This window comes from Mesoplodon bidens (assembly GCF_964165515.1).
Source record: "Mesoplodon bidens genome assembly, chromosome: 12".
NCBI classification, from domain to species: Eukaryota; Metazoa; Chordata; class Mammalia; order Artiodactyla; family Ziphiidae; genus Mesoplodon; species Mesoplodon bidens.
Window position 1 is genome coordinate 73415727 of NC_138168.1, and position 25213 is coordinate 73440939.

Sequence of the window (25213 nt, forward strand, 5' to 3'; positions counted from 1 at the left end):
CTCATTCATGCTGTTCCACCCACACTGCTATTACTCCAAGAAGCCAAGCATGCTCCTGCCTCAGGGCCTTTACATCTGCAGATCCCTTGGCTTGAAATGGTCTTAACCCAAATATCCACATTGCTTCCCCCCTCAACGGTTTTATCTTAGAGGCCTTTGCAATAAACCTATTTTCTTCAGTTTATTATAGTACCCCTTGATCTCTCTTACTTTGCTTTACTTTGAAAATAAACTTTATTTTTTAGAATGGCTTTAGATTTACAGAAAAATTACAAAGATAATATAGGGAGTTTCCATAACCCTCTTTCCCATGTTTCCCTATTATCACCATTGTACAATTAGTATGGTACATCATCACAACCCATGAACCAGTCTTGATACTTTATTACTAACGAAAGTCCATACTTTATTCAGATTTCCTTAGTTTTTACTTAGAGGCCCCTTTCTGTCCCAGGATCCCATCCAGGACACCACATACATTTAGTTGTCAGGTTTCCTTAGGATCCTCTAGGCTGTGGTAGTTTTTCAGACTTTCCTTGTTTTGTTATGACATTCACAGCTTTGAGAAATATCGGTCAGGTATTTTGTAGGATGTCCCACTACTGGAATTTGCCTGATGTTTTTCTTATGACAAGACTGGGGTTATGGGGTTTTGGGAGGAAGATCACAGAGGTAAAGTGCCACTTTCATCACATCATATCAGGAGCACATACTATCAATACGATTCATGACTGTTAACGTCCACCTTGATCACCTGGCTGAGGTAGTGTTTTTCAGATGTCCCCATTGTAAAGCTACTCTTTTTCCGCCTTTTCCATATTGTACTTCTGGGGAGAAAGTCACTATGAGCAGCTTGTACTTAAGGAGTGGGAAGTTAGGCTTCTACTCCTTGAGGGTGGCGTATCCGCACAAGTTACTAGGAATTCTTCTGAAGGAGAGCCTATCTCTTCACCACTTACGTATCCAACCATTTATTGCTATGACTCATGGCGGGGGAGGTTGTTTTGGGGTTGCTTGTTGGTTTTTACTTCAGGTTGTGATCTAATACTACTTCATTTTGTTGTTCAAGTTGCTCCTCCTTTGGCTTTGGGAGCTCTTTCTGTTGGCTCCTGCATTTCTTTGACATTCCCCATCAGTGTAGGTCTTTTTATCACCCCCCTTTTTGAGCACTTTCTAACTTTTTAAGCCTCAGCCTTATTTTTCAAGATACCACTAACCTCACATGATAAACACTTTATCTGTTCATCTTTCCTCACTGGAATGCCGGGTCCTTGAGGGCAATGTCTTGGCGGTGCTTTTGGCCACGCAGTATCCTCAGCACTTGTGTGGACGCTAGGTTAGTATCGAACGAACGAAAGAATGAGTGAACCGGGCTGGCTTTTAAAGCTCACTGGAAAGGGCTGAATCCGGGTGGGTTCTGGGAGGGCGGTGCTCAGCCTCGGGGGGACCCGCAGCCTCCTCGCCGGCCGCCGACAGGGTCGCGCGGCAGGTGCACAGCCGGCCGCAGCCCCTCGCAGTCACCCCAGCACTCAGAACCGTGCGGGAAACGCACCGGCACGGCCCGCAAACGTCACCAGCGAAGGGGGGGATCCCGGCGGAAAGTCCCGCGCCTTTGGGCCACGCCCCCGGCGCTGGGGGTCGCCAAGGAGGAGGGGGCTAGGAAACGGGGTGACGTACCTCGGGCGGCGCACTCCGCGGCTCTCAGCTCCTCCGCCCAGAGCATCCGGGGGCGCACAGGAGGGGGAGGAAGCGGGAGAGGGTCCACCGGAGTCCCAGTGGTCCGGAGCGCCCTGGCTGCTGGCGGGGCGGGGCGGGGCGGGGCGGGGCGGGGCGGGGCGCGCGGGGATCCGGCGCCGCCGTCCGGGGGCGGGGCCTGGTCCCGTACTGTAGGAGCTTCCGACGCCCGGGGGGCCGGGCCGACGCCCAGATGCGGCGGCGGCAGCGGCGCGGAGCTGGGGAGGTCGCAGTGGAGCCGCTGGAGGCGCCGGGAGCCCATCCGCCAGGAGTCGCGCCACAGGTTTCCATCCCCGCCCGGCGCCCGGCGTGGCACGGGCGCCCACTGGAGAGGGCTTCTCGGTTCGCACGCGCGGTCCCGTTCCTGGTTTGTGTTTCTTCCCTTGGGTCTCTTTTTCTCTCGTTCACCGCCCCTAGGAGCGAGGACGCGCCCCGCTAGGCTGTGCGCTGAGAGCTGTGGAGCGACTCGCTTGGTCGGGGACACGAGGGATGCCTTTGGGGGGATGTCGGGTCTCTTGCCGCCTCTCGGCACGTCGGGGAACACGGCATTTGGGTTCCTAATACCGAGCGCAGTGATTGCTTTTTCTCCTAGTGGACAAGGGACTGCGCATTTAGAGCTTCATAGAAATTATTTCAGAGATCACCTGTTGTAGGCTTACCTTATACAGTATCCACCCAAGACTACTTTTGTTTTTGAGTCGAAAGGCTGATTTTTTTTTTTAATTAGTGGAGGCATTACTTCGGTTTGATCATCTCTTCACTTCCTATTAGGTTGCACTTTCTCAAAAATACCAGAATGGGGACTTCTTGACTTGAACTTGGCAGTATGACTCAGGAGCCAAGAAATACGGAGAAGTTGATACCGCCTTGAAATAGTTCTTTCCAAGCCCACATAAAACTGTTTTCTTTTCAGAAGAATGGGGACAACAGGTAGTGGCAGCGCGTAGAAGCACCACACCGTCCCGAGAGGGAATTCTATCTAGACTCGGCTCATAGTAGCCGAGGTCTGTGTTACTTCCTGTGGTTCTCGCGCACTTGTTTAAGCCGTTTCTCAGCAAAGGGAGGAGTTGTTATTTCCACACGGGTATCCAAAAATGAGTCACAGCGCTGCTCTCTTAATTGTAAGACTTTGTTAATGAACTTTTGAAAAGTGAGGTTTGCTCTGGCTGTATTTAAAATAAGATTAAGATGTGAAATGCAGGCGCTGCTAAACTGGGGCTGGTGGTATAGGAAGTAACCGTTTAAAGTTTTGTTTGCAAGAGCACCTGATGGTACAGCATACCAGCTAGGGTCACTAGACTGATGTAAGATAACCATTAAAATCATGTGCTTTGCCACAGAGGCCCAAGAGAAAATTAATTTCATTATTCAATAACTGGTTTGTTATTACTTTCATTGGGATGGTGTTGTGGAAGTGTGTCACATTACCTGGTGATTGTATGTCACTCTGAATCAAGATATTTTAGACAGTTTGTCTTTAGTAAATTAGTGCCACATGAAAAGTTGTGAAGATGGTGGATACCAGTTGGAGCTAAGAAATTAAAATGTTGAAGCTGATAGGTCTGTTGCAGCAGGTTAGCCGCTCTTAGGAAGGGACACAGTAGAGAAGTGGACAGCATCACTGTTGGAGCTGAGTTGAGCTGAATTCAGCCCAGCAGACAGTCATTGGGCACCTTCTCTGTGCCAGTCTCTTTACCGAGCTCTGGTTATACAGCTGAGAATAAGACAGGATCTTGCTGACAAGAGCCCTAAAGGCTGGTGTAGAAGGCTGGCAAACCCACTGGAAAGTCTAGTAGAAGGAGGTGAGTGCAATGACAAATCTATGCCCACAGTAGAGCCCAATATATCCCAATATATCCCAATATATCCCAATATATCCCAATATGACTGAAGTTCTTGCAGATCTGGGATTTTCAGTGAAGTGCGTCATCATTTCTGGAAGAACGAGGAAGGTTTTGGGTTTAATCATCTACTTGTCTTTGTAGGCAGCCTGTTGAGCTTATTTGTCAGTGTTTCATTCAATAAGTGATTTAAAAATATATTAATTAGAAAGGCATGATTTTTAGAGATTCTGAATTGACTGTATTTCATATTATCTAATAACCATGTAAAAATAAGTCTAGCCTGTTATTACCCCTAGACAATCACAAGCTTTTTTTTTTTTTTTTTTGCGGTATGCAGGCCTCTCACTGTTGTGGCCTCTCCCGCTGCAGAGCACAGGCTCCGGACGCGCAGGCTCAGCGGCCATGGCCCACGGGCCCAGCCGCTCCGCAGCATGTGGGATCGTCCCGGACTGGGGCACGAACCCGTGTCCTTTGCATCGGCAGGCGGACTCTCAACCACTGTGCCACCAGGGAAGCCCAATCACAGGCATTTTTAAGTGACCGATTAATGGCATAAAAACGTTATAACTCCATATTGAAGCAACTTTCCGATCACTGTTTTTTATAGTTCAAATCAACCTTTTCTAACGCATTATAGCTGTATGACTCAAAATGAGTAAATCCACTGTTGGGACTGGAATCTGCTGAGGTGCTTTTGGACCTGATACCAGAATATATTCAATTTCTCCAATTCCATAAGATATCCAGCTAGTGAGGGAAACAGTGGTAAATTGGAGACAACTTTTCCTTAATCTCCATACTTTATTTCTCTCTCAGGAGCCTCAAAATTACTTTTTCTATGAGAAAGGGTTGAGTGTGATCTTCATCATTGTACTGCCTGAACTTGGCACAGGCTTCAGTCATGATAAGTGTTAGGAAGTAAGTATTAATTAAATAATGAACCTTAATGTAAGAGGAGGAGTCATCAGCAGATGGAGGGCTAGACCACCCAGCAGAAGGATCAGCCTGTTTGGGGGTGGACACCAGCTGGGGAGGGGCCTGGAGAGACGGGCTGGGCCAGGTCAGGAAGGTCCGTATGTCATGTAGGAGCTCTGAGTTTATCCTGTAAAGGACTTTAGTCAATCGAATGATATTGTCAGATACCTGTTTTAAAAAGACAACTTAGGATCAAGAGAGAGAAGAGATTGGATGAGAGTGGCACTGGCCTTAGGGAGACACAGAGGAGATTGTTGTAATATTCAAGATGAGAAATTAAAGAAGGCTTGAGTCAAGTAGTGACAGTGAGGAATGGAAAAGAGGGAAGGAGCTGACAGATGTTCAGTAGGTGGAACCTGGCCACAGAACCCAGAAGTGGGCAATGAGGGAGAGGGAGGAGGTTAGGAAGACTCCCGCGTTTCTAGTTAACGACTAAGGTAGGAACATAAATGGAAGAGTTGGTTCGGTTTCAAGGACGATGAGGAGCTCACACAGCGTTTGGCATATAGTCAGTACTCGTGAGACATTTTTGAATGAATACTAATAATAGCTAAAATTTATTGAGTGCGTATTATGTTCTAGGCACTATTCTAGGCTCATTACGTGAATCAAGTCTTTTACTCCTTATTGCAATTCTGTGAGATAGGTATGATAGTTAACTACTTTTCACTGGTGAAGGAAGTGCAGTGTTAGTAATTGTCAGAGCCAGGAAACTGATCCCAAGCATCAGGCTCCAGACCTTGCTTTCTTTAAAAAATTTTTTTGATATGATTTTTATTTTATATTAGAGTTGATTTACAATTTTGTGTTAGTTTCAGGTGTACAGCAGAGTGATTCAGTTATACATATACATATATCGATTCTTTTTCAGGTTCTTTTCCCATATAGGTCATTACATAATATTGAGTAGAGTTCCCTGTGCTACACAGTAGGTCCTTGTTGATTATCTATTTTATATATAGTAGTGTGTATATGTTAATCCCAAACTCCCAATTTATCCCTCCTCCTCACCTTTCCCCTTTGCAGACCTTGCCTTCTTCACCACTCTGCTCTGATACAGTGTCTTTATGAACGAACTAGTGAATGAATGAATGAATGATGTTTTGGACACTGTGGTGAACTCAAAGTAGAGTCACTCTCCTGATCCTGACAATTCTCCCTCAACCAGGAATAGCCCAATCAATACATGAGATGGGGCTCCCTCTGGTCCTATTGTGCTGTGGCACCCCTCCCCCCCCACCTTCACCCCAAGAAATACCTGGTTGGTCTAGGAATAAACCTAGAATAATCAGAACCTTTCTCCTGGGAATTTAAAACATTTTAATGGAGTGACTGAAGGTTCCCACAGCTTCCACACAACTGTCCTCAGAGTTGCCTCAGTTTAGCGCTTTGTGTTTCTTAGATGCACTCAATATTTTGTTGCTAAGATCTGTAGTATCGCTCCCACGGGGAAGCAGAAAGGGTGGCCAGGGGGTATTCATCTGCAGAGCAGAGTCTGGTGGTAGAAGATTTACTAACAGATGCAGGCAGGTCCATAACAACTCCAGACCTTATACTCCTGGTTCATAATTTGCCTTCTGGGGCCTATTTTGTTCTGGTTTTACCCCGAAGCAGGTACTTACCAGCCTCTCCTTCTTCTAACTTCCAGAATCTTGGTAAGTGAAGCTGGCGCTGCTGTATCCCCTGTTTTCTTGATTTTTGCTGAGCAAAATGATTCAGGTTTCCTGGTTTGGGCCCTCATTTCTATTTTCAGGTCGATTCCTTTGGTCCTGACAAAGATATTTTTTGACTAACAACCCCACCTTCCCCCCTAAAAATAATATGACCCCAACTCTTCACTATTATCATTTCATGATTCAGCCTACCTTGGCATGGAATAATTCTCTGAGTTTTCTTCAGCAAGCACGGTCTCATTCTCTTTTTCCTCCGGGGCCTCTACTTTGGACCATGTAAGGATTATAGACATTGAATTAATGTTGTACCTAAACGAATCAGCAAACTCACTGAAAGTTTGAAGTTTTAAAATGTTCAAGTATCTAAAACTTGAAGTTTTGAAATGTTTTCTCCACGTACAAACAAAATGTTTAGCTTTACCAGGAAATCTAGATATTTATAGTTTCTCATTATATGACACTGACATGAAGCCTTCCAGGATGATCCAGCCCACATGTTTACCCCTTGGTCTAAATTCCTCTGTGCCTGCCTGTAATTCATTCAGTGCTCAGAGAACAATAAAGGGAAGGGTTTTGGTTAATATTTCATGTGGGTTTGTCTGGCCTCCTCATTTTGACTGTGGTTTCCCTGAGAGCGGAGAATTGCCAGAGTTAGGGGCTCTGGTAGGTCTCTAAGCCTCCGAGTGCTAACCATTCTGTGACTTTTGCTGATAATGAAACCGTCTGTCAGGGTAAGTCATTTGCTGGTCAGTCCTTCTGAGTCTGTGGATACCAGACATTATCTGTGTATCTCATTCAAGTTCTTTGTAAGGCTCAATAATTTGGTAATTTTTAATAGGGAGAAGTTTTAGGATTGGTAATTTCCAGTTATCTTTCTTAAGCTAATTAAATGTTTTCAGTTAATGTACTTTTTTTTTCTTTTTAGTGGATACAGTATCAAGGTAATCCAGAAATAAGAAGTTGCTTAGAAAAGTGTTCCCCCTTTTGTATACCCAATTGTTATACTTGTTTCTCTGTTCAAAGATATAAAATGACATTTCATTGCTCATTGCATAACTTTTTGGGTAATCATGTGAATTCTGACTTTTCAGAGTAGTGGAAATAACTCTACTGCTATCTTCATATGGAAAAAGAGTGAACAAGGATGGTTCTCACTTCTGTTTCAGTTTCAGGGTTGCAGCAACGCGTGTCTCACCTCCTGGGTTTTTTTTTTTTTTTAAATTTTCTATTATGTGCCTGGGTGTATTGATTAGTGACGCAGATCTTTTAATTTCAGATAAAGTCGGGCACGGTGTGTAAGCTGAATTGTATAATATTAGTAGATATCCCACTTCTTCCCCCCCGCTTCCCTGATTATCACATGGTTAACCAACATATAGTGATGTCAGCTGACAAGACTGTACAGTTCTTCATTACTTACAAAGTACTCTCATGGATATTTTCTCCTTTAATTCTCATAAAAGCCTGGCAAAACAGATATAATAAGTATTATTGCTATTGTTGTCTGTATTCAAATTCTATAGATGAGGAAGGAGACCCTGGGAGAGATGAAGGGACCCCCCAACGTTACCCAAGAAGTAAGGTGCAGAGGCCCAGTACGCTGTGCTCTCACTACTTGACTAAAAGAGGCAAGTCCAGTACCTTAGGTCAGGTTTCCTGGAAACAAACTCTGAGATTTGCACACAAGAAATTTACGGGGAGGTGCCCTGGGAATAACACTTGGCAGGGAGGGAGGACAGCAGGATTATGCAGAGGGAAGAATTAACTGCAATGCATGTACAAGGGTGGTCTCAACAGTGGGGAACTTTGGAGGTGGGATGGCCCTTCAGAATTGTTCTGCCACCATGAAGCAAGGGTCACTGTATCCCCAAAATCACGTGGGCTGCGTTCAGGCAGAAAGTGTAATCTTGGACAAAGCAACTCCCTTTAGTCAAGGGCAATTCCTGGAGCTGTGAGCCTTCCGCAACCAATGTTCCTGGCACCCGGGGAACAAGGGCCTTGGTCGTGAAGGGATCTGAGTATCACATCATCCACTACATTTCTCTGGAAGAAAGTGTTCTCCGCTGCGAGGGCCTTGCCGTTTATTTCTAAGCCAGATCATTGCCCTGATGAGTGAAGCCCAGGAAGCTGGCATTTTGTCCAAGACCCTTAAGGATTTCAAATAGCTAACCAGAGAGCAAGAGTAGCCTTAATCCTGGGAAGATTAGTCGCAGAAGAGCCAAGTGAGGCTTGGCTAGGATGAGTGGAGTGGGGTGCACAGTAGAGAACGCTAACCAAACACCCAGGCTGTCCAGACCACCGACAGAAGTGCTGGTCTTTGCTGCAATCCAAGGCTTTACCCTTGTTAAATGGTAAACAGTTTTGTGATATGAAGCTACCTTTTCTCTCTCTTCTCTCCATCCTCCCCTTTCCCTTTTTTATAAGCCTTTGACAGGCCCCAAACTGGTCCAGTGAATCTCAGTATGTAGCCTGTAGGTTATAAGATCAGAATTGCCTGAGATATTTTAAAACATCCGCTATGAACAAACAAACAACAACAAAAAGAAAACAGAAAGGGAAGTCCAGGCCACCATTCAAGATCTACTAGAACAGAATCTTTAAAAGTGGAGCCCATGAATTGACATTTTCAACACATTTTCCCCAGATGATTTTGATCCATGCTATGGTTTTAAGAACCATTGCCCTGAACCATTATGCCCTTGAGGGTGACCAAGCCTATGGGAATTTTTCAGATTAGCAAGAAGCCAAGGGAACTGTGGAACGGAAGAGCACCTGAGCCTTAATCCCAGCAGGCTTGTTATAGTGATATTCACCCCTTGTCTTTCATAGCATATTCCTGGTGTGGCCAGTGGAGAGCCTGGCCCAAATTCCTTGGCTGGCTTCCGACCAGGATTGCTGGAGAGAGAGAGAGAGGTGTTTCTGGCTTGGCTTTTTACTATCTTGATAACTGGGGGAGAGATGCCAAATTCCTGGAATAGTTGTAGATAAAAGTGTGTGGGGGGAATCAGTGAATTTATAGGAATCAGTAAACTTTCTAGGAGAATAAGATTTTCCAGAAAAATCTTATACCAGTTGAAACTTTGAGGTGCTGTCTTAAAGCTTTAAATGACTATCTAATAGAATGAGACAGGTAACTATGTCAGGGAAATATATTATCTGATTCACTGAAATGGGGAATAATTATTTTTCTTCAAAAGGAAAGGCACTGAATTTGAGTCAGGTCATTGTAGGAAATGTTAGTCACCTAAAGAATAATCTGGTAAAACTCCTAGCACGTATTGATATGTTTGGTTCACTCCGGCAGCACCGAATTGCTCTAGTTCCTATACCTTCAATGCTTTATGCCTTTGCTCAGGTTGTCTCTGCCTGGTCCCTTCCCCTTCTCCTTGCCCAGCTAACCCCTGTTAAACCGTTTAGAATCAGCTCAGACATCACCTTCTCTAGGAAGCCTTCCCTTCCCCTTATCCAGTTGAGTTCACCATTTTCTACTGAGCTCAGAAAGTAAACCCATATATCCCCCTATTATTACATTTTTTATCATTATCCTCCCTACCAGCCTGTGAGCACCTTGAAGGCAATGACTGTCTTCTTCATCTTGGTGTACAAGACACCTAGCCTCATCAAAAATGATTGAAAGAAATAATCAGTCTAGCAAGCATAGTTATTCAACAGATATTTATTGAGGCTCTTCTATTAGCTGGACATTTTGGGGTGCATGGCAAACATAGTAAGTACAGCCCTTGACCCCATGGAGCTTACTGGCAAGCAAAGAAGACAGGCAATGAAACAGTTAACAATAGAATATGATGAATATTAGGAAAGGGGGTATAAGAAAGTGTGAGATCATGGAGTCAGGAACGCAGCTTAATCTAAGGTCAGAGAAAGTGTCCCACTCTTATGAAACACAATTTATATAAAAATAGAAGCTATGAGCCTGGCTTTCATTATAAGACAAGGGACCTCTTTTTAAACAAAGGAAGATCTTTTGGTCTCTCTAGTTCAAAACTGACCAATCCTTCACATGCGTGTGTGTGTGTGTGTGTGTGTATGTGTGTGTGGTGTGTGTTTATAGTATGTGAGTGCACACACTGGCAAAGAGAGAACAAGAAAATGACTCCTTCATTTATTGAATAAAATAGATGCTAAGGAACAGAGAAGGAAGTTTCTGTGTGTCTCTTTCAATGTGCCATTGCTAGAAGCTAATTTGTTAATATTTTAATATGTAATATACAGTAAAATGATGTAAACTTAAAGCTCTGAAAATCATGAGTTTATATTACAGCTTTTTAAGAGTTAATTTTAAGAATCTGATGATTATGGCCTAGGAGGGTGCTTGACAGATTTGCCTTTGGGTCTTATCATAGACCAAGGTTGGAGAACCTTTGCTTAGAGGTCAGTGTCTGCTCTGACTTCTCATCTTTCCACTTCACTTTCTCAACTCTGCTGAGAGAGGATGCAGCACTTGTATTGCAGTTGGTAGCCTCTGCCTGGTTTAGCAGCTCAACTCATGCTAATTCCCCAATGGATGCTAAGACCATCCATTGGGGAATTCCCTGGCAGTCCAGTGTTTAGGACTTGGCACTTTCACTGCCAAAGCCCAGGTTCAGTCCCTGGTTCAAAAAAAGAAAAAAAGAATACCATCCATTTGGCTGATTGCAGAGAAGGGAGGATTAAGTCATCATGGGGCAGCATTTACTAGATGTAGATGGAGGTGTAGAATGCTCTGCTGTATCTCATTTAAGTCAACGTAAACATACCTACACCATCCAGCATCTCAAAACAACGTTGATACTAAAAACTGGAATTAAAGACTATAGTGCAAGTGAAAATAGAACTCAGACTGGAAGTGTGATTTTTAAGTGAATGGACATGTGATGTCCTATGATGACCATTTGCAATGTTTTCTCACATCTTTACTTCCATGCTTTGGCATATTCCTTGGTATTGCAAGTAATACTCAATTTATGTTCTAATTTTTTTCTTGCTTTTACTATAAATATTGTATATAGGGAGTATATGAATGGTGAGGAAATAATTCTAAACATTTGTTCTTACACTTTCTATTTTGCATAGTTCGAGCTTGGTTTATTGCTGCAGTGTAGGTGGGTGATGAGTTTAACCACTGTGAATCCAATTGAATACTTTTGTAAATTATGTCAACTTTTATGTTTTCATTGAGAATGAGAATTTTTTAATAAAAAGCTATGGTGGTGAACTGTAATATTTTTCTCCTTTTGGAAATGTAGAACTCTTTAGAGGATGAAGCTTATCCCTTAAAGAGTCAAAACTATAGTAGTGTCAACTCATCTGAAAAGATTAACAGTTTGTAGAAGAAAATTCCATGTAGTCAGCATAATTTTGTTGTTGTTTAATTAGAAAATTTCTCAAGGTATTAATTGCCCTTTCCTGAAACGTAGAGTGCCACGAACATTTTCTCCTTTCTGTTGACATCTAGATACCTACACCTACCACTGACAGCAGCATAAATACACAATAAGTGTTTTCAATTTTATTCTTCCCATCTAGTAACTAAAGCATCGATAAACATTGTATTGTGATTTTTCCCCCTCATTTTTGTCTAAGTCTAAATTAGTATCTTATTTTTAATTTGTATTTATTTGCTAAAGAGCAGATACTATCATTTCATGTTTTTATTGAGAATATTTTCTCTCCTGTGATTGTCTTTCTGTATATTTTCCTCAATACATTTTGTCATGTTATTTTCTTATCAGTTGAGGTTGTCTATTCACATAATTTTGTGTACCTACCTAATGTCTATTATGTTTTGTGCAAATATCTTCTTCCAGTCTCTTGCTTTAATTTTTAGTATTTATTATTCTTTTTTGTTGCATAGAGATTTCAAATTTTATATAATCAGATTTGGTTGTCTTTTTCCTTGAGAGTTCTTCCACAACCTCAAATCTCATAGAAAGTTATTATCCCAGAGTACTGATAAATATTCCACTTTATTTTCTATTAATACTTCTGTTACTGATGTTTGCATTTTTAATTCTTTGATGTTCTTGAGGTATATTATGGGGTCTTTGGTAAGGATTAGAGAGAAATACATTCTTGCTAGTCAATTACATCACTCTAGTTGCTTAAATTGTTTCCTCCCCTATTATTATTATTATTATTATTTATTTATTTATTTTGGTACACGGGCCTCTCACTGTTGTGGCCTCTCCCGTTGCAGAGCACAGGCTCCAGACGCTCAGGCTCAGCGGCCATCGCTCACGGGCCTAGCCGCTCCGCGGCATGTGGGATCTTCCCGGACCGGGGCACGAACCCGTGTCCCCTGCATCAGCAGGCGGACTCTCAACCACTGCACCACCAGGGAAGCCCCCCTATTATTTTTTGATGGCTGCTTCTTCATACACTAACATTTTATATATAATTGGTATATTTCTCCATGTTTTATTTGTGTCCATTTATCTAATTTTCAGGTTGGCAAAAGTATCACGCTTTAATTATTGTCTTATAATAGGTGTTAATATCTGCTAGGGCTTCCCCCGCTTCACCAGTGCTGTGTTCTTTTCAATTTCTAAAAAAATTAATTATTTATTATTTGAGCTTTATTTTAGGATCACTTTCTTTTTCAGATTTTTTTTTTTTAACCCTGGCAGGAATTTTGGATTTAGTTCAGTCAAAATATTAACTTGAGGAGAGTTTCAGATTCCACTTGTAAATGTGTGTAAGTGTTAATTCTAAAGCAGAACCTGTAAAGAGATGTTTACATGAGAAAGAGAGAGAGAAAGAAGTGAGCACACAAGATGGAGGATTCCTAGAGTTCCTGCTTAGCGCCAAGCCAAACTCATAAATTCACACCATTGCCCTTTGGATTACTGTTTTGGATATCTAGAAAGCCTTTTTTCTCCCTTCCTGCTTTCTTCCCTCCCACCCTCCTTTTCTGCGTCCCTTCCTGCCCTCCTTCTTTCCTCTTTCTCTCTAGTTTTTAGTTTCATCAAACTTACTCATACATAATTAGAGTCAACTAGTTCCGTAAAACATTTAATGAAAAATAAAAGTCTAATGACAAAAAGTCTGTTTAATATCCCCCTTCCGAAAGGCAGCTACTTTTGACTATTTTTGCTGTTTCTTTTAGAATTTATATTCATGTCTCTAAATAACACTCTTCTGTTACTATTTCTTGATTGTTTTTTGTTTTGTTTTAGGCGTGACCTATTGACTGCTCTGTATGGACGATGGTGTTTTAGCTCATTTTCACACGTCTTTTCCCCAGACACGCACCCTTTCTCTCCCCTCCTCCCATCCTCCCAACACAATTCCATTATAATTTGTTAGATCAGTATTCCACGATTGTATTTTTATGATTATGAAAATGCTAATCACAGCTGAGCCATGTATTATATCATGATTACTTTCCTGTAACTACATAATGTTTTTTTCTGGAACTTAATTGGTTTTTATTGTTGTTGTTAGTTTCATTTACACTCACAACCTACTCAGCCCCAAATTGTCTAAATCTCTGCTCCAGATATTTTGACCCATCGGGAATTCTATCAGTTTCATTTTTCTGAAGAAATCTCTCCTGCCGCCTACTCACCTAATCTAGACAGACATCTTTTCAGCCAGGTTCATAGTTATCATCTTAGAGTTTCCCTTTGCCATCATCCTGGAATGCCTTTGCCTCTCTCCTGTGTTAGAACTCATGTTAGGATTCTTTATTTTGTATCTTCTCTGCTTTACTTCCTTATTTCCTGAGAAAGAGAACATAGGATATAAAAAATTTTGAGACTGTAAATCTGAAAATGTCTTTATTCTACTCTCACATTTGATAGATGGTTTGACTGAATTCTGGGTTGAAAATACATCTTCCTCAAAAGTTTAAAAGACATTGTTCCATTAGCTTTTTTTAAAATAAATTTTTATTTATTTTTATTTTTGGCTGTGTTGGGTCTTCATTGCTGAGCCTGGGCTTTCTCTAGTTGCGGCAAGTGGGGGCTACTCTTTGTCGTGGTGCGTGGACTTATTGCGGTGGCTTCTCTTGTTGCAGAGCACTGGCTCTAGGCATGCAGGCTTCAGTAGTTGTGGCTCGCAGGCTCAGCAGCTGTGGCTTGTGGGCTCTAGAGCACAGGCTCAGTAGTTGTGGCACACGGGCCCAGCTGCTCCGTGGCATGTGGGATCCTCCCGGACCGGGGCTCGAACCTGTGTCCCCTGAATTGGCAGGCGGATTCTTAACCACTGTGCCACCAGGGAGGTCCCATGTTTCATTAGTTTTAAGTGTTTTGACCTTTAATGTTTTGTAGGTGATCTTTCTCTCTCTCTCTCTCTCCTTGTATAATGTCCTCTGTCTGCAATTCCTATTATTTGGAATTTGAACTTAAAGGATTGGACACCTAAATTCCTCAACTTTTCTGTTATTTTTTACTTCTTTTTCTTTCTTTCTACTTTATGGAAAACGGTCTTCCATTCTCCTGCCTATAGGACATAGGTCAGTGTGCTGGATGGTAGGTGAACAGAGGGCTTGGAGGTCCAACATTCCCTATAAAAACATTCACTTAATCCTCCTCTCTCCAGGTGGGTATCTCTAACCCAGTCTAGATTCAGAGTCTAGCCTTGCTGCTTTCCTGCCAGGGTAGGACAGGGGATGGTGGATACACTCACTTGTTAAAAAGGCTTCTAGGGCTTCCCTGGTGGTGCAGTGGTTGAGGGTCCGCCTGCCGATGCAGGGGACACGGGTTCGTGACCCGGTCCGGGAGGATCCCACATGCCGCGGAGCGGCTGGACCCGTGAGCCATGGCCACTGAGCCTGCGCGTCCGGAGCCTGTGCTCTGCAAGGGGAGAGGCCACAACAGTGAGAGGCCCGCGTAATGCAAAAAAAAAAAAAAAAAGGCTTCTAACCAAACATATTTGATGTTACCCCGCCACCATCACCTCATTTTCCATAAGTACTCAGCCTTCAATTCTGGTTCCTGAGCCTTTGAGTACTTATTTATGGTGTAACCATTTCTTGGCCTTCTCCACTCTTTGCTTAGGATTCAACTTTCTTGTATCTGCTGGGCTAATTGTCACTGCCCATTTGCTTTACGACTTCCAAAATTTTGTTGCTGCTCTCTTCTATGTTGTTTTTTACCTCATTGGCGTATGCCTTTTCAAAAGTTCCTTTAGTGGAATTTTGGAAGGGAACAAAAGTAATGTTTAATTTGCCATTTTATCCAGAATATAGGTCTTCTTTAAACATACAAGTGTGTTTTCTGGATTGAGCAGTATGTTAAGCTACTAGCACGTAAGAACAGATACATTCATCAAAATAGCTATTTACTGCCTTAAAAAAATAGAGAATGGAACATAGGATTGGGATGTTTAAGTAGGCAAGCTTTTCCTTTAATTTTTTTTTTTTTTTTTTTTTTTTTTTTTTTTTGCGGTATGCGGGCCTCTCACTGTTGTGGCCTCTCCCGTTGCGGAGCACAGGCTCCGGATGCGCAGGCCCAGCGGCCATGGCTCACGGGCCCAGCCGCTCCGCGGCATATGGGATCCTCCCAGACCGGGGCACGAACCCGTATCCCCTGCATCGGCAGGCGGACTCTCAACCACTGCGCCACCAGGGAGGCCCTAATTTTTTTTTTTTTATTAATTTTTTGGCTGTGTTAGGTCTTCGTTGCCGCGCACAGGCTTTCTCTAGTTGCGTCGAGCAAGGGCTGCTCTTCGTCGTGGTACGTGAGCTTCTCATTACAGTGGCTTCTCTTGTTTCTGAGCACAGGCTCTAGAGCGCAGGCTCAGTAGTTGTGGCTCGTGGGCTTAGTTACTCTGCAGCATGTGAGATCTTCCCAGACCAGGGCTCGAGCCCTTGTCCCCTGCACTGGCAGGTGGATTCTTAACCACTGCGCCACCAGGGAAGTCCCAAGTTTTTTGTTTTTTTAATATGTATTTATTTATTTGGCTGCGCTGGGTCTTAGTTGCAGCATGCAGAATCTTTTAGTTGTGGCATGCAGGATCTAGTTCCCTGACCAGGGATTGAACCCGGGTGCCCTGCATTGGGAGCTTGGATTCTGAGCCACTGGACCACCAGGGAAGTCCCTAAGTGGGCAAGTTTTGAATTTGGATAGGGATTGGGAGGGGTGAGGTATCTCTGGTTGCAGGGCAGGATGCCGTGGCCATAGTGGAGTTTCTTTGGGCCAGGACATACTAAGGGCAGTGAAGTTAAAAGTGAGTAGCTCTCATTTACAAATTTTCCTGTTGATAGTTACGGAGAGTGTGTATGTTTACCAACATGAGTAAAACCATAAGTATCATGTGAGAAAATACTTGCCTTTGTTGAGAATTCACTAACTGTGTCTCAGGCACCTTACTGAGAACCTCTGGAGATTGATAGTGTTTTTCCAATTTGCTTAGAGCTGGGAATCCATTGCAGGTTTATTTGACTTTGCAGCATGATTTAGATTCTAAGCTGTTATATCTTCATGTCATAGATGACACCAGTTACTGAAATTAAGAAAAATTTTGTAATTACACAGAAAACTGAAGATGTATTTCCTTCATTATCTTCATAGTTATGCCTTTAAATTGTTGAGAATGAGCAAGTTGCATAAGTTTAGTTTCAGCTATACCTGTATTTTAAATATTTCAAAAGTCTTATTTCACATTTTTGAAATTTTCATTTATTTCTTTAAAAATGCTTTCTATAAACATTTTTTGCTTATCTAAAATACATACATATGTGTATATATATATATATATATTTTTTTTTTTTTTTTTTTTTTTTTGCGGTACGCGGGCCTCTCACTGTTGTGGCCTCTCCCGTTGCGGAGCACAGGCTCCGGACACGCAGGCTCAGCAGCCATGGCTCATGGGCCTAGCCGCTCTGCAGCATGTGGGATCTTCACAGACCGGGGCACGAACCCGTGTCCCCTGCATCGGCAGGCAGACTCTCAACCACTGCGCCACCAGGGAAACCCTAAAAAATATATTTTTAAAGGACTGAGACCATGACTCTTTTGCTCACTGAGTTAACCTCATCCCCTCTTATTTCCTGGCACATAGTACAATAGATACTCACAAAATACCTGTTGAATAAACACATGAAAGTGTCTGTCCCAGTAGCTTGTGCAGGCATATGTGTCCTGAAGATGTGCACAAGAACATTAAATCACATAGTCTATTTCATGAATATTACTTAGAAGCTAGTTAACACAGTGCCCAACTTGGTTTATCTAACAAGATGCCATGATTTCTACACTCTTAATATATTTTAGTTAATACAATTGAGATTTTTTAAAAATATAATGTTAAAATCTGATTACAGTATAATGAATGCTCAACAGAAAAGTGAAAGATATGATATTTAAAATTGTATGTGTTTCATGATTGCTGGTAATTATTCTACACGGATATTGATAGTTTGTTCATGAGAGAACAAATAAAGTTATTCTTTAGCTATAGAATTTTCTGCAGTTTTGGTCGGATAGGAGGTTATCCCCTGATTCCAATTATGAACATTACCAATTACCACTGCAAAGATGCAGCATCTCTTTAATACAGAATAGAAGCTCAGATATAAGGGAAATATAAAATTCTGTTAATATTAAAAGATCTGTAAGATTATATTTTTGGTGTTGATTCTATATTAGTAGTAAACAACACAACTGCTATGTGGAACAGTTTATATTGGGGTAAATGTATAAGAAATTTGGTCAGCTCCTGCTTTTTAGTTTGTTAGTTTTGTTTTCAAAAAGTTGTTATTTGTCTTCTTTGATAAGTGTAATGTGAGATATTCCCTTTAAATTTCATTATGATAAATGAGTTTGTTTCCTTGGACATCTTGTATACAGTAACTGCAAGGCATTTAACTCATACTTTGCTGAGGTTCTGAGTGAATATAGGGCATTAATATTCTGTCACTTGAGTTAAGGAATAATATAGAAACTGATGTTAGAATAGTTGTTGGGTTTTACAGGATCATTTTAAATCACTTGGTCTGCACATGTTTCTTAAGGAGTAGTACTTGTAGTATTTTAAATAAACTACCTGGTGAAGTAAACTGATTATGAGTGGCAACTGTGCAAAATAATAACTCCTAACGCCATGTTTGTAAACGATGTTTAAATTTACAGAGTGCTTTTATGTACATTATCTACATCATTTACTGATCAAAAAAGAAACCCTTATGAGATAGACAGTGTCATTACCAATTTACAGATGGAGAAACTAACACTCAGAGATATGAAATGTCTCGCTCTACTTTATACAGCTAGAGAAGGAAACGGGGAGCAGTCCTCTGACACCCAGGGGAGCGCTTTTTCTCGCACGCGCCACATTTGTTTTCAGGACTCAAGTCAGTTAGCTGATGAGCAAGACTTCTTCCCAGTATGTTCCTGGAAAGCAAAACAAACACCGCTCCCCCACTAGCAACAAAACCTCATGGAGTGGGGAATGGGGCTTACCTTTGTGAGACGTTTATGAGGGAGATGTTCGAAGGATGTTTACTGAATTAAATTTGTTCATCTGTTCCCACAAGAAAGCCTAGCCACTGACTTTACAAACCCTGAGTCCTGAACATACCAGTCCTCAGACTGGCTTAGGCACTTCAAGACTCGGTCTCCCAAATGTGTGGAATTGGAGTAACCGCTTTGGGATTCTTAAGTGTGAAAGTAAAACATGAGGATTCTCTCTCTTTTTTAAAGAATTTCCTTTCCCTTTCCAGGTTGCCCTCGGTGTTCCTTTTTACCTGATACCACCTGCACGAAAATGTTGGTGGTGCAAAGTATGGTGGTACCTGCCCTAGAGCCCTGCATCCCTGAGGGACCCCCTGGCAGGAGGAAACCCAGAGAACTCTTGCAGTTTACGAGAAAAATGTTCCATAGTTCCCAGTATCAGGGTCAGTTCTTCTGGATGCTGTCTCTTAAGAGTTCACAACTTTCTAGATTAGAGAAGAGTCTGGAAGAATATGTATTAGCCTTTTACCATTGGTTATTTTATAGTTATTATATATAGTGGTATTAAATGATGAGAAATGTTTACTTTCCATGTAAAACAATTCTGTCATTGGATTATTTCTTCTTCTTTTCAAAGAGCAAGGGTTGCATTCATTCTCAGAAAAAGAGAAATTTTTACAAAAAAAGAGTTGGAAAAAAAAAGTTATTGAAAACCTTAAACAATCTGGTGACCCACAGGTATTAGTGTTCACTTATGATTATGAGATGAGTAACAAACTGTTAGTAATAAACTGTTAGCAACATATCAACAAATGCACTATTTATACTAATAGTTACTGAATCTGCATTCGTTTTTTGAGTAAATTAAAATCACAGAATAGACGATAATCGGGCACATATACAGAGTGCTTACTGTCTGCTGGGCACTCTTCTAAGAGCTTTACCTGGATTATCTCATTTAATTCTCTTCCTCCTCTTACGCAGTCAGTCGGTATTTATACATGTGGAAGATAAGGCAGAGAGAAGGTGACTGCAAGGAAATGTGACATCAGCAGACATTTGAAAAGCACTTATCTATTAGGAATCGCCCTCTCTTACTGCTGGGAACCCTGAAACCAGTGAGAGAGCCCAGGTTAGTCCCAGGGGTGGCAGAGTTTGTCTCCTCAGGCTGGACACTTAGCCACTCTCTTCCACTGCCCTGAGTGGATGTGGAATTCTAACCAGATTCTACAACTGAGAAGCAGTATCCTGATTGCCTTAAACACTCTGAAAGACGAGTAGGGTCTTAATCCACTTCTAATGTTCCTTAGGAACCTGGTACACATTACACTAATTTTTATTCTTTTTCGTTTGTTAGCAAGAATTGTCTCTGGTTCATTCTTGGATGACAAAGGGAGGTTTGGAATATGGCAGGAGAGTCATGTTCGGAAGTTGTATTTTGCCTGACTGGTGTTCTTTACTTTAGTGATCTGAACAATAGACTTGTGATACACTTAACTATCTACCTCCATTTCAAAACTGGCTTTTCAAGTTCTCAGAAACTCTTATCAGACTGAGACTCAGCCAAGGTTAGAACTGCCTAGTATCTCTGTGCTGTCCTGCCCCCACTGCTCAAGAACCCCGATTTAGCATACTGCATTATCAAACAGCTTCTGCAGAATCTTGCTTGTGTATGAGATAATCTTTTTTTAGCATCATTTTTTTTTTCTCCTCACCATGCTAATGACCATATTCCTCAAAAGGAAAGGAAAACTGTCCTCAGACTTGTTAAGAAACACATGCTCCTTTATGTGTATGCTTTGCATTAACGTTTGTATACAATATGAATAGAAAATTGTAAATGTATACTGAATCAAAATCCAGGTGTGTACTTAGGCCATGATCATCAAGTAGGTGTCATATATCAACAGGACAATTATTATGTTTGTATTTTTAAATTGTGGCAATGAACTCTGTTCATTGCAATGAATGCAACAGCATTTACTTTCCAAAAATTACGATTTATCCATGAGTCTCATCATCCTCCTAGGTCCTGTTTAAGAAGAACACACATCTTGGGGTATAGAGAAACCGAAAGAGGAGTGTATCAGTTTGCTTTGTCAGGGTAACAAACCATCACCAAATCACGATTTGTTATCTCTTATGGTTATGAGGGTTAAAGGAGATAATCTATGTAAAACTTCTACAACAGTACCTGGCAGAAAGTAAATACTGAGTGCTTCTTCCAGTGGCCTCACTTGGGCTCAGTCATACTGATGGAGCAGTGGGTCACCTGGGGGCTGGCCTCTTTCCATATGGTCATCATCCTCCCGGAGGCTAGCCTGAGTTTCCACACATGGAGGTTTCAGTGCTCTTAGTAGTAAGAGGGGACAAGCCCCAATATGCTAGTGCTTATTCAAGCCTCTGCTTGCAGCATGTTTTCTGTTGTCCTCTCTGTCAGAGAAAGTCTCACAGCCAAACCCAGATTGGAAGAGTAGAGAAATTGATGCTACTTTTTTTTTTTGAGAATTATACTTTTTGTTTTAATACAAATAATGTAAGCCTGCATTCATATAAGTATATAGATTGACAGTTAGCTTTTCCCCCTCAACTGAAGAACTATTAAAAACACTTTGCCAGGGCTTCCCTGGTGGCGCAGTGCTTGAGAGTCCACCTGCCGATGCAGGGGACACGGGTTCGTGCCCTGGTCTGGGAAGATCCCACATGCCGCGGAGCGGCTGGGCCCGTGAGCCATGGCTGCTGAGCCTGCGCGTCCGGAGCCTGTGCTCTGCAACGGGAGAGGCCACAGCAGTGAGAGGCCCGCATACCACAAAAACAAACAAACAAACAAAAAAAACAAACCAAAAACACTTTGCCAGACAGAACCAGTTAATATGTTGACCACTGCTTAACACAGGCTGGTCGCCTTTTCTTCCATGTGCTCCCCAGATTCTGTTGCACCGTCTCTTCTAGGGGTACCCCACTTATTTCCAGAGCTGTGACTTTCCTAGCCCTTTGCCCTCCCTGTGAGTTGCCATACACTGACTGCTGAGAAAGCAGCAGATTACTGCCAATGAAGCTTTGCCTCGCTCTCCCAAAATGCCCAAGGTTAAGAGCTTCTATTAACAGGGCATGTGTTTCCCATCAACACCACTTGTTGATCAGGGGTACTGCTAAGAATTTGTGGCTGGTTGGTTTGTTTGTTTGTTTGGCAATCAAATATAGTCTGCCTTTGGTAAAAAGGACTCACATTTCTCCTGCAAGAAAGATACGCTCCCCCCATCGTAGGATTTTCAGAAACTTCATCCCATTAAGGCATCAGCCTCTAAGTCCAGAGGCTTATCCATGATCTGCATCACTTCTGGATACAGATGAGACCCCTCAGATACAGCCCTTCAGATGTGGATCCTCTTGATCCTGAGACAATGAACTTTTTAGTTATCTAGTTATCATAGATAACAATCATATCTATATAGCATATAGATATGATATATATACTCTCTATATAACATAACTATATATTTTAGTTATCTATTTATCATAGTTTTTAGTTATCATAAACAAGTTACTTCCCCATACACACCCAACGTATCATGGTGAAACAGGGAAAAGATAACCCCCCCAAAACTACAGAAACAATATAAATAGCATCAGCACTCCACAGCAGCTCTATCCAGGTCCGTGCTGCTAGGTGTCCCCCCACTCCTGAGCAAGAGGAGGTTCCTTGATGAGGACCCAGTTCTCTTCCTCGGGAATGGGTCACTGGTGTCTATTTCTCTACTGCTCTTGGCTCTCCCCTCTGAAACATTCTTCCTTTTCCATAAGAAGTGGCTTATTTTTGCTTCTAAATAATTTCCTTAGCCTAGTTCTTACTGTAAAAAATCGAGCATCCAGAGGCCTCTTTTTCTTTGAATGGTCTCTGTCTCTTTTAGGTCATACTTTTGTGCTTGTCAGTAAAACTCTCTTAAAAACTTTGTGCATTTCCTAAGACTCCCGTAGGGTTCAGGCCCCTGAAACCCACAGCCAGAATTTTTTTTCAAGTCAGACATATCTTTCTCTCCTCTGGGCTGAGCATCAAGGTGCTATGAGACAGTGCCTCAGGGAGTCTTAGAGGCCCTTTTGTCCAGCTGAGAAGCGCTATGAGGCACCACGTTAAATTTTACAAAGGTCTTCACTCTGAGGCCATTTCTTGCTCTAAAATTCTTGTCCTCCAGCTGAAGAGACTGGAGAGGTAAAAGATTTTCTTTTCCGGTCACATGAGTTCTGGTTCTTCTCTATTTTCTCTAAATAATGCTTATTAGCTAGATAATTCATGTTTCAGCTCATTCCTCTTTTGCAGAACCTTATATGCAGCTAGAAACACTCAGTGAACTATTCCAACATTCTTCCTGGAGATCTTTGCAGCTAACTTCAAAGTTCGTTGTGTATCTTTCATGCTGCCACAGACATCACTTTTGCCAGTTGTTTTGCTGCAGCAGAATGTGGGTTGCCTTTTTCCCTGACTGCTGTACAGTTTCCTCGTCACTTCTCCAGTCTCCACCAACAGTTTGCATGCTATTTTTCTGGGTTTTGCTAATAGTTAACTCACTACTTTCCACCTGCTGTCTGGTCCCAAAGCTGATACTGAATATTTTAGGTTTTTATTATGGCAACATGCTACTTCTAGGTACCAATTTCTGTATGTTAGTTTTTGTGGCTTAAGAAACTGCTACAGGGGCTTCCCTGGTGGCGCAGTGGTTGAGAGTCCGCCTGCCTATGCAGGGGACATGGGTTCGTGCCCCAGTCCGGGAGGATCCCACATGCCGCGGAGCGACTAGGCCCGTGAGCCATGGCCGCTGAGCCTGCGCGTCTGGAGCCTGTGCCCCGCAATGGGAGAGGCCACAGCAGTGAGAGGCCCGCGTACCACAAAAAAAAAAAAAAAGAAAAGAAACTGCTACAAATCTTAATGGCTTTAACAGCAATGATTAATTATTTCTCACAATTCTTTCGATTGGCTGATCCATCTTCTGTTGGTGTCTCCTGGCTCATTCATGTAGCTACAGTCAGTCAGTGGGTTAGCTGGGGGCTGGGTTCAGCCGGGATTACTAAAACCCCTGGGTCTCATCCTCCTGCAGGCCAGCCCAGGCTTCTTCATATGGTTGTATCAGGGGTCTGTTACAAGAGTAATAAGCTCTTTTGCACAAGTGCTTTTCAAGCCTCTGCTTGCATTATATTTACTAACATCTCATTAGCCAAAGCAAGTTCCAGTCTAATGGCCACACTCCAAATTCAAGAAGTTGAGAAATAGTCTATACCTCTTGATTGGAGGACATGGAAAGAATGTTGGTTGAAAATTTTTTTTCAGCTGTTCACAAAGAGTGTGTACATATTTGGGGGGGAAAGAATGGGCCACATAGGAAGTCAGGTCAAGAAAGTAGGTTATGAATTGATGGTCATCACATCATGGAAATAATCTAACAATTTGATGCTTTCATAGTTATTGTGAAGATTGTTGATGGGTTGGTTATATATCAGTTGTCCAGTAAAAAGGCAGGCTCACATTGGACACTCAGTTTGCCACTGACTGAGTTAGTTTTTCTTTCCTTGCTTTACTTAGTTTCGACTCTAGAGTGTTGCTGACCCACTTATAGCTTACCATTGTTAAATGCTTGGTTTTTATATAATTTCTTGGTCTGATACAACCTGTATGGGGAGAGAGAGGAATGTCAACAGCAGTATATGGAGATGACTGTGGTAAGGTTTGACCTTGTAGCCGTGAGGAAAGAGAAACATTTCAAAACAAAAGTGCATCATCACATCGTTCAAAGATGTTAGTAATGATAATCGGAGTCACCAATAAATTGTATCCCATGTTCTCTCTTTAAGAAAGGAATGAAATATGTCATTGCAGTTTAGAAGAGGATTTCCAACAAAAAGGAGTGAATACTTTTCACATTTGAAGGGAGAAACTTTGGTTAGGTAAAAGTCGCTTACACGAGAAAACCTCATGCACTGATGATGTTGGATAACTGAGATTTTTCTGCAGTCGTGTAAAAAATGCCAGCTGAAAATAATAATTTGTTTCCTTGGAGGATTAAAGAGGAGTAACCAGCCAATAGGATTAGGATCAGTGGCTTGTAGGACTTTAAGAGGAAGAGGAACAGAAAAGGAAATGTAAAAATTCTGTGGGATTGTCCTTAGCTAGTATTATGAGTTGGAAAATAAAAGTCATTAATGATTCTGAAAACTCTATTGACTTCTCTTTTTTAAAATACTCCATAAAAACTTTATATTTTTATGAAATATAAAGTTTAATTAAACTAGACTCAATGATTTATTCCCCATCATTTTTTCTTTCTACATAATTTCCTCTGTATTTTCCAGACAAAAGTTTGCTTCACATTCCAAGGCCAAAGCCAAATCAGATGTAAGATACAACAACAACTGTGTTTGTTTGTAAATGCTGATACAGATAACAGTGGAAAAACTCGTATGGATGATTTGACCCTTGAACCTGGAGCGCTCCTTTCTTTACTTTCTCCCTTAGCAAGGCCATCTGCTAGCATTCCCTCAGTTGTCAATTCTATGCCCCTGACTGTAAAACTTCTACCTCCAAGTATCAGTGCTTTGGTAT

The 25213-nt window shown here is 41.9% G+C and overlaps 1 protein-coding gene across 4 annotated transcripts in view; it reads left to right on the top strand.

Moving 5' to 3' along the window:
- The first annotated feature begins 1903 nt into the window (after positions 1-1903).
- Positions 1904-25213, top strand: part of STX11 (syntaxin 11) — a 32395-nt gene continuing 9085 nt past the window's right edge. The window contains exons 1-2 of one of the 4 annotated variants that reach the window (XR_014017242.1): positions 1904-2101; positions 11682-11720. The gene's annotated coding sequence lies outside the window, so the exon portion shown is untranslated. Of the gene's footprint in view, positions 2102-11681; positions 11721-25213 lie in introns of those variants that run through there. The other 3 variants (XM_081251394.1, XM_081251395.1, XM_081251396.1) reach the window with 3 other exon arrangements.